Genomic DNA, 15,000 nt, shown 5'->3' on the forward strand with positions numbered 1-15,000 from the left:
TTGTGTTAATAAAACTGCACCAGGTTACCGTTCTTCAATACATCAAGGAATATTTTTTAAGGGAAAGAAAGCAAAAAGAAACAATTACGTGCTGTTATGCTGTCCGATTGCACTGATTGATTGAAGATTTTGAATTTGTGATTATGCAAATGAATTTTAGCTGAAACTTGAACTGTGACCTAACGTCAAGCGCATTTTGGGCACAAATTCCCAATTGCGCCCAAAGCAGAAACTCTACCCCCAGTGCCATATCAATCTGAAAGCCAGTGTACAAATTTTGTCTAAAAAAAAGTTTGAAAATCTTTCAATTTTTTTTAAATATCTGGACCATTAACCGGTAACCGTAACTTGTTGAAATATAATGTTTAGTTCCTTGAAATAAAGTGCAAAATAAGTCACATATGGCTACATTAAAACAGTTGATTTCCTTATTCTGAAGTACTTAAACGCACAGCCGTTGTGCATTAAGGTAGTATATAAACAGTGCATGGTTATTCACTCTGATTGCAATTCCAAGTCAAGCCTACTACCTCTTCGTCCCTGAGGCTGTGAATCTGGAGATTTCCATTAGCTTCATGCAAACACCTGATTCAGATTTCCTATTGCAGCAAGGAAAGCGTTGGACTGACAATTTTAAAAGCTGCCAAAACTAAAGCCGAGGCTGACTTCAGTACCAGCCCGAGGAGGTTGCTTTCAATTTGTTAATTTGAAGAGAATGTAATTTCTATGGCAGCTGTCGTGCAATCTAGGTGTTAAATGTGACATTTTGATTTACCTGTATAAATGCATTGCAGTCACAGTCAAAAAAGCACAGCTTAAATACTTTCTATATTGTACATGAGCAGCCAAGAAATTCTAAGGAGTAAATAATGCTTTGTCCCATTTTCAGGTGCATAACCAATGGCAGGCACAGAGCGCGCGGCCCAGCCACGAGGCCTGAGGCTCACCCGGGATTGGGCTTCGGCCCTCATTTCAACGATTTTGGATGAGCTGCCGGGGCCTCCAGAGACAGTTCACCCATTGCCAGCATTCCAATTTCGGGCCACCTGCTTCGCTGGCAGCAGCCCTCCGGTAAATCCCAAGATGGGGGTTGGGAAGGGGAAGGACAATGGGAGGGAGGCCGATCACGGGTCGACAGTCACCCTCAAGAGTGCTGTGGAGCCAGGGGGAGTACTCCTGCTTCTCTTGGCTCCACAGGAATGCTTTTAAGCTTACTTTATGATGATGTTCGCTGCTTCGGCTGCAGCGGCTGCTGAAGAAACCTGAGGGAACAGGCCTGGAGCTCACCAATTTAGTACAGGAGTCCTGCCGGCGATGGTGAGGTGGAGGCCGCGGCGACCGGAGGATGTGTTCGGCGAGTCGGGCGGAGGCAGCGCAGCGCATCGAGCAGCAGCAGCAGCCACGACGACTCGCAGTCCAACTGGGAGGAGGGGAGCCGGGAATGGTGGCCAGAGGGTGAGAGGGAGAAACAGGCCACCACACATGGAGCCGAGCCGGCAACAGTGAGGAGGAGGCCGCGGTGACGAGGAGGACGGAGCGGCTGAGGGACATCGTGCTCCCACTGCCACTGGATGCCAAAGAATTGACTTTCTGAACACAGCGCTGTAAAAATAGCTGACATGTCCCTACGGGGAGTAAGCATTCCATTGTACTAGTACATATGGCAAATAAAAATTGAATTGAATTGAATTGAAACAGGGGTTAGGCCCCTCATTTACATACTTAAGGAGCCTAATGCCTAATGCCTGTCTCCGGCAGGTGACACAGGCGCTAGGCAGCCGCCTATGCCAGTGTGCTGGTGCCCATACCCCTGGCACCGATTGAGCCTGGGACATTGACACCTTGAAAAGGACCCTCGTTACACCCATTTTACTCCTCCTAAAACAGGCGCAACAAGGTTCAATTTTTACCGCTAAAAGTCTACATGCAAATTGCATGCGATCTATGGGATACATTTTGAATTTACATTTGATCAAAATAAAAAAGGGCAAATCCAAGATAAAAAAGGAAAAAGAAATCTGCAAATGCTGGAAATCCAAAATAAACACAGAAAATGCCAGAAGTATACAGCAGGTCTGACAGCATCTAAGAGAGAAAAGTTGAGTTCACGTTTTGAGTGTATACCTATCGGCAGTTCCGACAAGGGGTTCACACTCAAAACATTACCCCGATTATTTCAGATGTTGACAGGTCGATTTCAAACATTGTCTGTGTTTATGAAAAATAAATGCAATTTTACCACAGAGTCAAAAAAAATCTAAGGCAACAGGCTTAGGTAAAGTCTGTCCGAGATCTGTAACGCACAGTGGCTCTTAGTCTTCTACTACCCGAACAAGAATTTAAAATACAATGCCTATATGTGCCCGTTTTTAATCTAGCACTCTTAACCTCTTGGAAACTGATAAGTAATCCAGTTTGAGCGGAGAAACAAGCAATTTAGATGGAACAGATAACTCAATTCAGACAGGAGATATGAAAAAAAACTGGATGTCCAAGATCAAGCACCTCATTATACAGGCAACAATGCAACCTAAACCTCTGCATGTAACCCTATCAACGTAATTACCAAAAACAATTCTACCTTTATAAAGGAGGGGGGGACAAAAAAAAATTCACATCTTACAAGAGCTCAGTGAGCTGACTAGACACAGTAACTATGATCAGTCAGAAAGGCAGAAGAGTTATTAGCTTCACCCTGAACCACCTACTTAATGTGGGGCCACTGGTGATAGTTAACAGAGCCAGGCTGAGGTGACAAGCTTTGGACCTGCATGAGGAAATCCAATTGAAAAGCAGCCAAGGGGAACAACAGGGTAGAAACAGATGTTCCAGCTACCAAGAGTTACAGGTCTGTAAGGAGAATTTATGACAAAGGCTCCATACAGGCCAGCCTCAGAGCTCAACTTTTAATTCTTTTACCTGCACACACCTAGCCCACTCAGCTCATGTGCACCCACTCTGCGACAGACGGTAACAAACTTCCTCTCGACATGATATACATGTATGCAAATTATGTGCATTGGCTGTTCAACAAAAAAAAATCTCCTCCAGTAAAAGGGTGCTGGAAAAGTCCGAACAAAAAACTTTTGTTGCCAACACACATGCCGGACTGAGTTAGTCCATAAATAAACTAATTTTAAACTCAATGCGCTCAGAGCCAAAGAAAACAAACCAATGGAAAAATGACACTCTTCACACAAGTAAAAAGAATAACAGTTTCTAGCACTGTAGTTTATCAAGATTAGACAAGTCCACGTTAATACAGAAATTGTAGGAAATGTTTAATTTTTTTTGTAGAAAGTCCAGCTTTATCTAGCAGATAAGATTTCAGCAGCTCCATGCTATGTAGCTCAGTGAACTTTGACCAGTGGTTCGAATTCATGACTGCCTGTCCCCAGTGGGGTAAAACTGACCTGAAACTATATATCCTATCTGGAACCCGCAAAAAAGGGAACTGTGTCACAGTAAATTGCTGGTAATCAATAGGTAATGATCACTGTGGTTTCTGGTCTGTACACATTCAAGGGTGGGACCTGTCCTGAGCCTTTTTTCTTTTTTTTTTGCCAGTCAAGTCGGTCCCACGGTTTCCAAACTGACCGAGCTGAAGGTTAATGATACCTGTCTTTTTAAGTGTCACATGATTTTAGGAAAAATAAATCATTGCTAAATGCAGGATTTGGGCCACATGATGCTGAGAGTAGCATTGTTATAGTCAGTGTTTGAAGTACTGCACTGACTCAGGGAACAGTCTGTCGTTCCAATTGCTTGCCTCAAAGGATTATTCTCAAAAAGCAGCAGGAATGCAAGAAATTAGTCATCAAGGCTATACATTTATTATGAGAGAACCACTCGGAATTTCAAAATATATAAGCAAAGCACTGAGGTCTGCAAAAAAAAAAATCTCTTATGATTCTGCTGCTGCTGCCTCTTATTTTATTAGCAGCAAATTATTATTTGGCTGGCAATTTTGCAAAGTAAACAGAGCAGCTTTACCAGCTCATTACAGAATAACATTTTGCCTTATGTTTACTTAAGTGGAGCTAATTGTCTAATTACACGCACCGTGTTAAATAAGGTGTCAGCACTCAAAAACAAACTAGAAACCAGTTTCAGAATGCTGGAGTTATTAGATTGTGATGATTATTTTAAAAGATCAACAGCAATGATGACCCTTGTTCAACAAAACAAATCTTCGGCACAGATTTGGTTACATAATGAAATACAGCCATTAAAGTGCCTCACTGACTATGAAATGAAATTTATTAACAGACCATGACTGGATCATTTAATTGTAGTCAAGTTTACAAATAAGTTTTATCAATGCAAGTCTAAGTCACAATTGTTTTCCCTCTTCCTCTATAAATTAAATAAGTCTAGTCATATTTCAGATTTTATATTATACATAATATTCCTGCATTCACTTCATGCCGATTTTTCTTTGAAAGATTTATTATTTGTCAACAGTTATATTAATTGGTCTGAACGTATTTTACATAGTTTTGTGAATGTTAATGGCCCAGTAATTCGGGTCCCAACACGTGAGTAAGCACCGTGTACTCACGCGTGGGCCCGATGGAAGTGCCGGTTTTCAGCATGCACAGCGCATGCGCGGAAAACCAGCATTTCTTTTCCTCTGAACCAAGGGGTTCAGATGTGGAACGCGTGTGCGCAGGAGTCTGCGCGTGCGCGCTGAAATTCCTTCTTTTTTTTTTACAGGGTTGCCCGTGCGATAAGGCCTCCAGTTTTTACGCGAGAAAAAAGCAGACATAAGTACTTAGTTTTAAAAGGTAAGTGGTCTATTAATTAAAGTTAGAAATTTGTTTCCACAGGTTTATTATTTTTAAAGACTTTACAGTAAGGTAAGTGTATTTTTAGCCACGATTTTTAAAATAATTATTTTTTTCAAACATTTGATTAATTGTTTAAATTAGTTTTTTTACAGTTATTAATAGTTCATTTAATTAGTGGGATTTTTTTTAACTTCTATTTGAAGTTTAAGTACTGTTTTGGGCGCCCGGAGTTTTCATGAGTTTGACAGTTCTTACAATCAAACTCATGAATGAACTTTTGCAACCTCCGATTGGTTGCCCAGTGCTCACGTGATCCCAGCCAGCTCATCGAACTAACTACGCTGCTGGATCACGCAAGCACAGCACGCCGGGAGCTGAACCGGGCCACAGAGAGGAAATCCACGCAGGCCCAGGCTTCAACTGTCGGCGTGCTATGTAAGTGTAGGTCGGGAGCTTGCACCCGCGGGAAGCCCCCGACACCAATTTCTGGGCCAATGTTTCATGTGCTCTAACTTCTAAAGTGTTACTCAAAGCACTGCACAACTGTACAAATTTAGTGTTCAACATGCTTAATTAATTATCTTCTGAAATATTCCTCTGCTTTTCCCCAGTAGGTCAGTAAGTCAGCAGTCTATAGTGGCCCTGAATTTGCGGTCGCAGGCGTACCAGAAGAATATGCTACCGAACCGAAAAAAAAATCCGAACATACCTGGTGTCTCTGGAGCTGCAGGCCCAAGGGGTGCACGCAGTTCGCAAGCGTCCCTGGGATCACGTGGGGCCAGTCAACCAATCAAAAAGGGGGATTCCTATGATGCTTATGGGGATTCCATTTACGTACGGAATCCCCAAATAAATAAGAATTCACACCACTTAAATAAAAATAAATGATCACATGTTCAAAATTAATTCAAAGACCCTTTCATTAAGCATTTAAAATTAAAATGTAATTTTTTGAAAAATAAATTTAAACATTTTAAAATGGGCCAAAATGTATCTAAACTAATTTTAAATGTATGTGAAAAGAAAATACTGCAGATGCTGGAAATCTGAAATAAAAACAGAAAAAGCTGGAGATACTCAGCAGGTCAGGCAGAATCTGTGAAGAGAGAAACAGAGTCAACGTTTCAGGTCGATGACCTTGCGTCAGAACTAAATGAAGGTTCTGACGAAAGGTCATCGACCTGAAACGCTGACTCCGTTTCTCTCTTCACGGATGCTGCCTAACCTGCTGAGTATCTCCAGCATTTTCTGTTTTTATTTTAAATGTATGTGTATCATTTAATCATTTAAAAAGATTTATTTTAACATTTATTTTAGCCCTTATGCTGATAATACAGGAAACTCTTTTTTATCCGGCACCGACAGGACCGGCGTGGTGCCGGTTTATCAAAAAGTCCAGATTACAGAGAGGTATAGTAAAAGGTACGAGAGCCCCATACACAGCCACAAATCCAGGCGTCCCTGTTGCATGGCAACAGGTGCAGGAACCCCAGCCACAGATCCAGGCATCCCTGTTGCATAGCAACAGGTGCAGGAACCCCGGTTACACGGCCACAGATCCAGGAACGGCCACTAATATGAAGTAAAACTTACCCGAACCTACTCCTGAATTTTGCCGGTTAACAGAGATTTCCGGTTATTTAGGTGCCGGTAAATCAAGAGTTTCCTGGAGAAGGCTTTATGCCTGCTTTTACCAAGCGTAAGGGTTTCGTGGGCATTCGCTGGGCAGTAGTTGGGCAAATAGCCTAAATCTGCGCCACGTGAAAGTGTTTTTGCAGCGGATGCGAAGAATATGCGAAACTTGACAGATCGCAAGTTCTGGGTTTTCGTGCATGCACAGCGCATGCAGACGCCCAGAACTTGCGGGACCATTCTGAGCATCAGCCCTGCAAAATCCAGGCCACTTGAATTTGCTGATTTCAGTCAGGGTAATAGTTGGGGTTTTAAAATTGGCTTCAGCACTTGTGGGTTTGGGGCTGGGTGGAATTAGCCAGGCAGGGTTCCTGCTTCTGATCAATATCCAGGCACCCACCCCTCAGAAGTGTTAGGATATAGACATCCGTTGAGGCTATGATGCCCCCATGATTGACTTGCCAGCTGACGTTTATTGTCTAGGCTCGCACATGAAGAATGGGGAGTGCATGGGAGGAAGACTGGTGACCACGGCAGTGAACCCCACCAAGGAGCCAGCACCTTCAGAGGAACATAGGAACAGGAGTAGGCCATTCTGCCCCTCGAGCCTGTTCCGCCATTCAATTAGATCATGGCTGATCTGTATCTTAACTCTATTTACTCTTCTTGGTTCCATAACCCTTGATACCCTTGCCTAACAAGAAACCATCAATCTCAGTTTTGAAATTTTCAATTGGCTTAACCTCAACAGCTTTTTGGGGAGAGAGTTCCAGATTTCCACTACCCTCTGTGTGAAAAAACACTTCCCGACATCACCCCTGTACGGCCCAGCTCTAATTTTAAGGCTATGCCCCTTGTTCTGGACTTCCCATCAGAGGAAATAGTTTCTCTCTATCTACGCTATCAACTTCTTTAATCATCTTAAACAGCACAATTAGATCACCCCTTAATCTCTATACCCAAGGGAATAGAAGAGGGGAGAATTAGTAGAAAGAGAAAACAAAACTGTTACTTAGACTGCATTTAACACCTTTAATGTAGAACACATCCCAAGGCACTCTACAAAGGGCAGAAAAAAATATAACAGTGCAAGGCAAGGTAATGTGTGTGGTATACTTCAGAAACATATGGTATAATTCAAACACAGGTATGAATAGATCCAAATCAGAAATATTTTATATTAATTTGTCCGATCAGATTCTATCCAGGGATTTTATTCCCTGGTTTATTTTTTAAAGAGGCTTCATGAGTGACGTTATACTACATACATATGGCTTCTCGAAAATGTCAAAGTGAATGTGAACTTGTACACTAAAATATGGAGAGCATAATGACAAAATCTAGCAAGTATGTTTAAAATTACTTTTTTCCCCATCAAGTATTTATGCAACCCCTCTATATTTCTAAACTCAAAGACCAAGTTATCCAACACTGCAGAAATAGCTACTGCCTGTAGCCACAAACCAATAGCACAGTTGAACACATTGGGGGAAAAATTGGGTTGGTTTGCGCGTCTCGTTACCACCCCAGGGGGCGCTAATGGGCCACAAATTCCCTAGAGCCCGGGCACGGCGCCGTTAACACCTCCCGCGAAATTCAGCGGGAGGTTAGCAGCGGCAGTAGCCGGGAGCACCCCATGGCACTGCGCCTCCAGCAATTATGTCATCACCAAGCGACATGACCCCTTAGCGTCCCACTGCGGCCCCTTACTGCCCCGCGGCAGAAATTCAGCTGCACCCCGCAAAGCTGCCGCAGGCGATATCGGCGATAACCTCGCGGGTTGCGAACCAGGCCGACCTCCGCTCACGAAGCGGTAATTAAAGGGGAAGCCCAGCTGTGCCCCGCACTGCCATTTCATTGTTTGGGGTTTGGTCCCTTGTGGCGGCCCTTAGCGTGGGCCGTGGCCACGGCGCCATGCCGCCCGGGTGGGCTAGTGGAGGCCTGCAGAGTGCGCAGCATCCCTCCCCTTTAACGGAAGGGGAGGGGCAATGAAACGCTTTAGCGCTACATTGATCAGCCACGTAGTGCTCCGGCAGTACCGCGCTTTGTGCCCCAGACACCGTCTCAAGAGGAAGTGGAGTGCCCGAGATAGTGCTCCGCTTCCTTGCCGGGGTGGTAAGCCTAATTTAGCGGCTGGGGTGGTACTCCCGTGCCGGGCACTAAATGGCTGGTGCTAATTCGGTTACAGCCCCCAAATGGGGCGTAACCGAATTTCTCCCCCACTGTAACTAAACATCAATTATATCTGTCAAATTATTTGTCTGGAACCGTCACCCTGTAAAAATGAACAGTCCAGTCTTAATTTTTAATTTTGTGACTTGGATAAAGCTGCTCTAAGTGCATATATACATGTAATCAATGTAATATTTTATCATTCTCTAGGACAAAATATCTCTGTCTCACAGCAGATTCCTAAAAATCTGAAATAGGCCCATTTTATGCCAGGACAAATCAGGCAGAAGGCTGTTTAAGTTTGCAAATAAGAATCTACACCTGTTGTGGGAACCCTATTGTAACTTCCAGCAACCACAATCATCTTCCTTTGTGCTAGGTATCACTCACTGAAATAATAGTTAGCACAAAAGAAGATGGTTGTGGTTGCTAGAGGCCAATTATCTCAGCCCCAGAACATCGCTGCAAGAGTTCCTCAGGGCAGTGTCCTCGGCCCAACCATCTTCAGCTGCTTCATCAATGACCTTCCCTCCACCATAAGGTCAGAAGTGGGGATGATCGCAGATGACTGCAGTGTTCAGTTCCATTCGCAACTCCTCAGATAATGAAACAGTCCATGTACGCATGTAGCAAGACCTGGACAACAGTCAGGCTTGGGCTGATAAGTGACAAGTAACATTCATGCCACACAAGTGTCAGGCAATAACCATCTCCAACAAGAGAAATTCTAACCACCTCCCCTTGACATTCAATGGCATTACCATCATCAAATCGCCCACCATCAACATCCTGGGGGGTCACCATTGATCTGAGACTTAACTGGACCAGCCACATAAATACTGTGGCTACAAGAACAGGTCAAAGGCTGGGTATTCTGCGGTGAGTGACTCACCTCCTGACTCCCCAAAGCCTTTCCACCATCGACAATGCACAAGTCAGGAGTGTGATGGAATACTCTCCACTTGCCTGGATGAGTGCAGCTCCAACAACACTCAAGAAGCTTGACACCATCCAGGACAAGGCAGCCACTTGATTGGCACCCCATCCACCACCTTAAACATTCACTCCCTCCACCACCGGTGTACCATGGCTGTAGTGTGTACCATCTACAAGATGCACTGCAGCAACTCGCCAAGGCTTCTTCGGCAGCACCTCCCAAACCCACGACCTCTACCACCTAGAAGGACAAGGGCAGCAGGTGCACGGGAACACCACCACCTCCAAGTTCCCCTCCAAGTCACACGCCATCCTGATTTGGAAGTATATCACCAATCCTTCATCGTCGCTGGGTCAAAATCCTGGAACTCCCTCCCTAACAGCACTGTGGGAGGACCTTCACCACACGGACTGCAGCAGTTCAAGGCGGCAACTCACCACCACCTTCTCAAGGGCAGTTAGGGATGGACAATAAATGCTGGCCTTGCCAGAGATGCCCACATCCAGTTAATGAATTTTAAAAAAGGTGAAATGGGTGGAGGCGGCCAAGGTCATCCAAGTCCCACTTTCTCCTGGCATCGAGAGGCTTTAAAGGGACCACTGTAGGCCTCTCCCAAAAGGTCATTTTTTGAAAAAGCCCCTAAGAAAATCTTTCCGCTCACCGCCAATCCGTTCTCCGCCCCACCCCCCCCCCCCCAAAAAAACAGGTCTAACCTGCCGGCCTGCTGTGCGCAGTGCCCGGCCAGGTTCCCTCCTCACCAGACCGGCAAGTTGCAATGGCCACCCGTTTGGTGCCTGCAGCTCACTGGGAAAATGTTAGAGGCCTGAACGTGACCGTATCTTGGGCCTCCCAACTGCTGCATTGGCCGATCGCCGCTAGCTCCCCCGATACTGCGCCCATTCGTCGCCCAACCCGAAAGGTCCCCCCAAATGTTCCAAATTAAAGACAACTGTGGACAAGCGCACAAGATAGGTGCAGATAAATGTATATCTGCAACAAGCACTCACTTCGGACTACCAAACACTGAGGGAAGATTTCCACTGTTTGCGACCTGTAGTGAGATTCTAAGTGAACCTCACTATGAATAGTAAACAGATGAATCAACTGTGTCCCCCCCACTGCCCCCAAGATTTGGTACATTGGAAGCAAGTGCTTGTTACATTTGCCTGGAGTTGTCTGTATTTGATACATTTATCATCATGGCTCAGTCACCCTTATTGCTCAAAATTTCCACTTCAAGCACATTGCTCCAATATAGCATTCAGATCCAAGCATGACATATTCCCCATGTAGTCTGAAGTGAGTGTCTGCTTTCAATACACAGTTTACTAAATACGTTCAATCAACTGCCATATTTTTCACTCCAAGGTAACATGTTTTAGAAACATAATCATTTGTGTACAAAATGTTTAGGTTAAGTACTTTCTGGAGTTATTTTTTCTGAACTGTTAAACAAATGACTTAACAGTCCATAGTATGATGACTTGCAAATTGTCAATTTGGATCTGGAGTCAACATAAATCCTGACCTTAAATGTCTGGCTGAACTGTTTTTTTTTAAAGAATCATTTAGCACCAATCTATTTTATTGTAAATATATTGAAATAGAGCAGAATACTTTAAAATAGTTTCTCAATTTACAAAGAATGATGTCAATTGATCTATTTTTGATACCTTAGCTCGTGTTTTTAAAAAATTCTGAATCTCTATTTATATATATGTATATATAGATAGATAGATAGATAGATGATAGATAGATAGATAGACAGAAAGACAGAGACAGACAGATAAATAACATTTTGATACTGTACAAAATCCTGATTTATACAATGTGTTACTTTTTAAATTTACATTTAAACTGCAGCTTAAGACCAACCTCTTAAGGTTGTCTAACAGCAACAACAGCTTGCATTTACATGGCACCTTACACATAACAAGGCAGCTAAGGTTTTACAGAGGATTGGAAGACACCAAGCAGGAGAGAAGTTAGTTGAGGGGACGGACGACCATGATAAAAAGATCACTTAACCTAAGTGTGAGCTGGGCCACTTTGCACTAAAGTTAAAGTTAATACATTTTACATTGATACAATGCTGAAACCATTTCTCATCAATGCAGAAGACATGACATAACCTGTCTATTTAATTATGCTTAGCTTCACTTGTGATTGTGGATTTTTTAAAAGACCTGACTGTTTAACACCACTGGCCCAGTCTAAGAAATAAAAGAACCCAAGCTACGGTCCTTCACTGATCATTGCTAATTATTTTCATAACCGTTTACATTTGAATGTTTCTTTACAATGCCTGTATTCTAGTGAATAAAACAAAAATTAGATTGGGACATAACAAACTTCTAAAGCATTCTCAAAGTAAATCTAGATATACTGTATCTTGTCTTTTCCAGCAGTATTTTTTGTTTCAGGTAAAATAACATAAGCTAAAAATTCCAGTCATGTCAAGTGAGGAAAAAAATACGTTTACAGGAAGACAAAATATATTTTATGTTTAATGGCACACATCAACATTATTTCTTACAGACGAATTGTATCTTTAAGTGTAAAGTTGATTGACACATACTTTCACATAATGACTGTAATTACAAAGAAAAACAACTACAATCTACATCTGTTCTATGTAACAGGCATGTGTCCTATTGAAATCACACACAGAATGTCAGAAATGCCAATTTGACCACTTCACATGCCATGTCAGCTGTAGAAGACAAGAAACAGTTTAATGAGTATCAGCAGCACTTTGTAAACACTTATTAACCAAAAAAGACCAGAAACCGTGAGTTTCCATTGATGAAAATAATATAAGCCTTGGCATTTTGTGAAGCCAATGCTGCCAAGCTGGTCAATATACCCACAGGAAGTGTACGTTTGTGCTTTACTTCTGTGAAATATTCAAAGTTGTCACAGTGAATTATAACATTTAAACTAGATTCCAGGCTTTATAAGTAACTATATATTTTGCATCAATTACTTTTAATATGAGGGATTATGCTGCTATTTGAATAACAAAAAGAGTGAATATCATTGAGTCGCAATGACCTGTCAACTCTTGCAGAAGTGTGGATATAATCAAAGTATGTTTAAATTTGCCATAAACAATTGCTGCCCGCTTTCAATTTTTTTTTTTAAACATCATGGTTTTAAATATAAAGCTCTACTGTTGCTTCCCCTCTGCTACACTTCCTCCTTCAGCTGGGTTTGTGGGATAGTCTGATCCATGGCTTCACCATGGTTGGCTTCAAAAACGTCTCCTAGTCAGCCAACTGGAGGGAGTCTTCTTTGTAGTAGAGTTGGTACGGCCAGGTTTTCATTCTTCCCCACTCACCCTGAAATCCAAAATCTTGACATCCGTAAAGGGGCTCATTTAGTAGCCTAGCAAAATGCTGAAAAACTTACTCAATGAGAGTTCCAGAGCTGAAATGAAAGCTTCAGCTGAGACTTGAACTCGGCCATTCTGCTTGGGAGTCCAGCAATCCACTGCCAAAGCTACCAGGTCATTCACCTTTCAAGGTTAATGGCATTGTTTTTGTACCAACTCCAAAAAGTACAATTTTGTAATTACCTTTGTTTATTATTCAATGCATAGTTCTATTTAATATTTGAAGTATTCTATCTTACAAACAGCGTGTAAGCATCTTGTACTGTTTGAGGTAACCTTTGTTGCCACACTGGGTAAAACAAGATCAGCCCTGCCTTCGTGTACAACTCCTTAAAGAACCCAATTGTTATAATTTAGCTGCTGCAGAGATTCTCAATAGTTCGGGGGTTTTTTTTAAGAAAGGGTCAAAAAGTCATAGCTGCCTCATCATCTGATCTGCAACACTCTGGTAATGTGAATTGACTTGGTTTGCTTTTCTATGACACAACATATTATGAGCTAAACCTATTTGATGTGAAACTGTCGCACATACAAAATTATCACAATTCTACGGCAAAGAAGAAAACCTAAGTATATTTACTCTACTTTCATCTTATAAAAACACATGTTCAACTTCTTAATGCAGCTTTTTGGCAATACATAACAAAGCCTGTGTGTGTATATATACACAGATATATAAAAGAGAAAAGGGAATGTGGGAATCATTAATGACTTGGCTTTATGCAAAGTTTTAATCTTCCAGTCCTTCTTGGATACAGGGTGGTGCCAAAGGCATGGTGGATTGCAAATGTTACACGCTTCTTCAAAAAAGGGGAGAAGGATAAACCTGGCAATTACAGGCCAGTCAGTTTAACGTTGGTGATGGGGAAGCTTTTAGAAACAATAATCCAGGGGAAAATTAACAGCCACTTGTACAAGCATGGACTAATAAAGGAGAGCCAGCACGGATTTGCTAAGGGCAAATCGTGTTTAACTAACTTGATTGAGTTTTTTGATGAGGTAAGAGAGAGGGTGGATGAGGGCAGTGCAGTTGATGTTGTGTATATGGACTTTCAAAAGGCGTTTGATAAAGTACCACATATTAGGCTTGTTAGCAAAATTGTAGCCCATCAGATAAAAGGGGCAGTAGCAGCATGGATACAAAATTGGCTAAGGGATAGAAAACAGAGAGTTGTGGTGAATGGCTGTTTTTCCAGAGTGGAGGGAGGTGTACAGTAACATTCCCCAAGGTTCAGTACTAGGACCACTGCTGTTTTTGATACACATTAATGACTTGGACTTGGGGGTACAGGACACAATTTCAAAATTTGCAGATGACATGAAACTTGGAAGTGTAGTTAACAGTGAGGAAGATAGTGATAGACTTCAAGAGGACATAGACAGGCTGGTGGAGCGAACACATGGCAGATGAAATTCAACACAGAAAAGTGAGAGATGATACATTTTGGTGGAAAGAATGAGGAGAGACGATACACACTAAATGGTACAATTTTAAAGGGGATGCAAGAACAGAGAGACTTGGGGTGTTTGTGCACAAATCTTTGAAGGTGGCAGGACAGGTTAACAAAGCAGTTAATAAAGCATATGGGATCCTGGGCTTCATAAATAGAGGCGAGGCCGGAATTTTCTGGGGTCCGTGCAGGCGCAATCGGAGGCGGGTCGAGTGGGAAATTTGAAATATCTTGCAGTGGGTCGGGAACCCGCCGTCAGCCCACCCACCACATGCCTTTCTCTCGGGCACATTTGCCAGTGCAGCAGCAACCCGAACAGCAGAGACAGGCGAGCTAATTTAATTCATTATTAGGTACTTGTCAGACCTTTAAGAGTCTTTTTAACCCTACCTTTCAAATTTCACTGGATGACCACGGGAATCACGCAGCTCAGAACCACATCTGTCAACCTGAGGCATAAGTTGAGTGGCCATTGATCCAGCTGATTAGTGCACAGCATGGAAAGTACAATATAAAAAAAACACCTCACGGCTGATCACTTTCATCCAGCAGAAGCTGTTGCTAACTGCATTCCCAGCACATATTTAGCTTTCTACAGTGCAAGTGTTTCCAGCAAAGTTGCCA

The 15,000-nt window shown here is 42.7% G+C and overlaps 1 protein-coding gene and 1 long non-coding RNA gene across 2 annotated transcripts in view; one reads left to right on the forward strand and one right to left on the reverse strand.

Annotated features, from left to right (window-relative positions):
• LOC147121890 (adhesion G protein-coupled receptor D2) overlaps positions 1-15,000 on the reverse strand; it is a 422,076-nt gene that overhangs the window by 308,947 nt on the left and 98,129 nt on the right. The gene's annotated exons all lie outside the window — the stretch shown is intronic.
• Positions 5,056-5,692, forward strand: LOC147121891 (uncharacterized). The gene is made up of 2 exons (XR_015077648.1): positions 5,056-5,225; positions 5,402-5,692. It is a non-coding gene; the product is annotated as an uncharacterized LOC147121891 (long non-coding RNA).

This window comes from Somniosus microcephalus, chromosome 3 (assembly GCF_052327205.1).
Source record: "Somniosus microcephalus isolate GS21.2 chromosome 3, FLI_Smic_1.0, whole genome shotgun sequence".
NCBI lineage: Eukaryota > Metazoa > Chordata > Chondrichthyes > Squaliformes > Somniosidae > Somniosus > Somniosus microcephalus.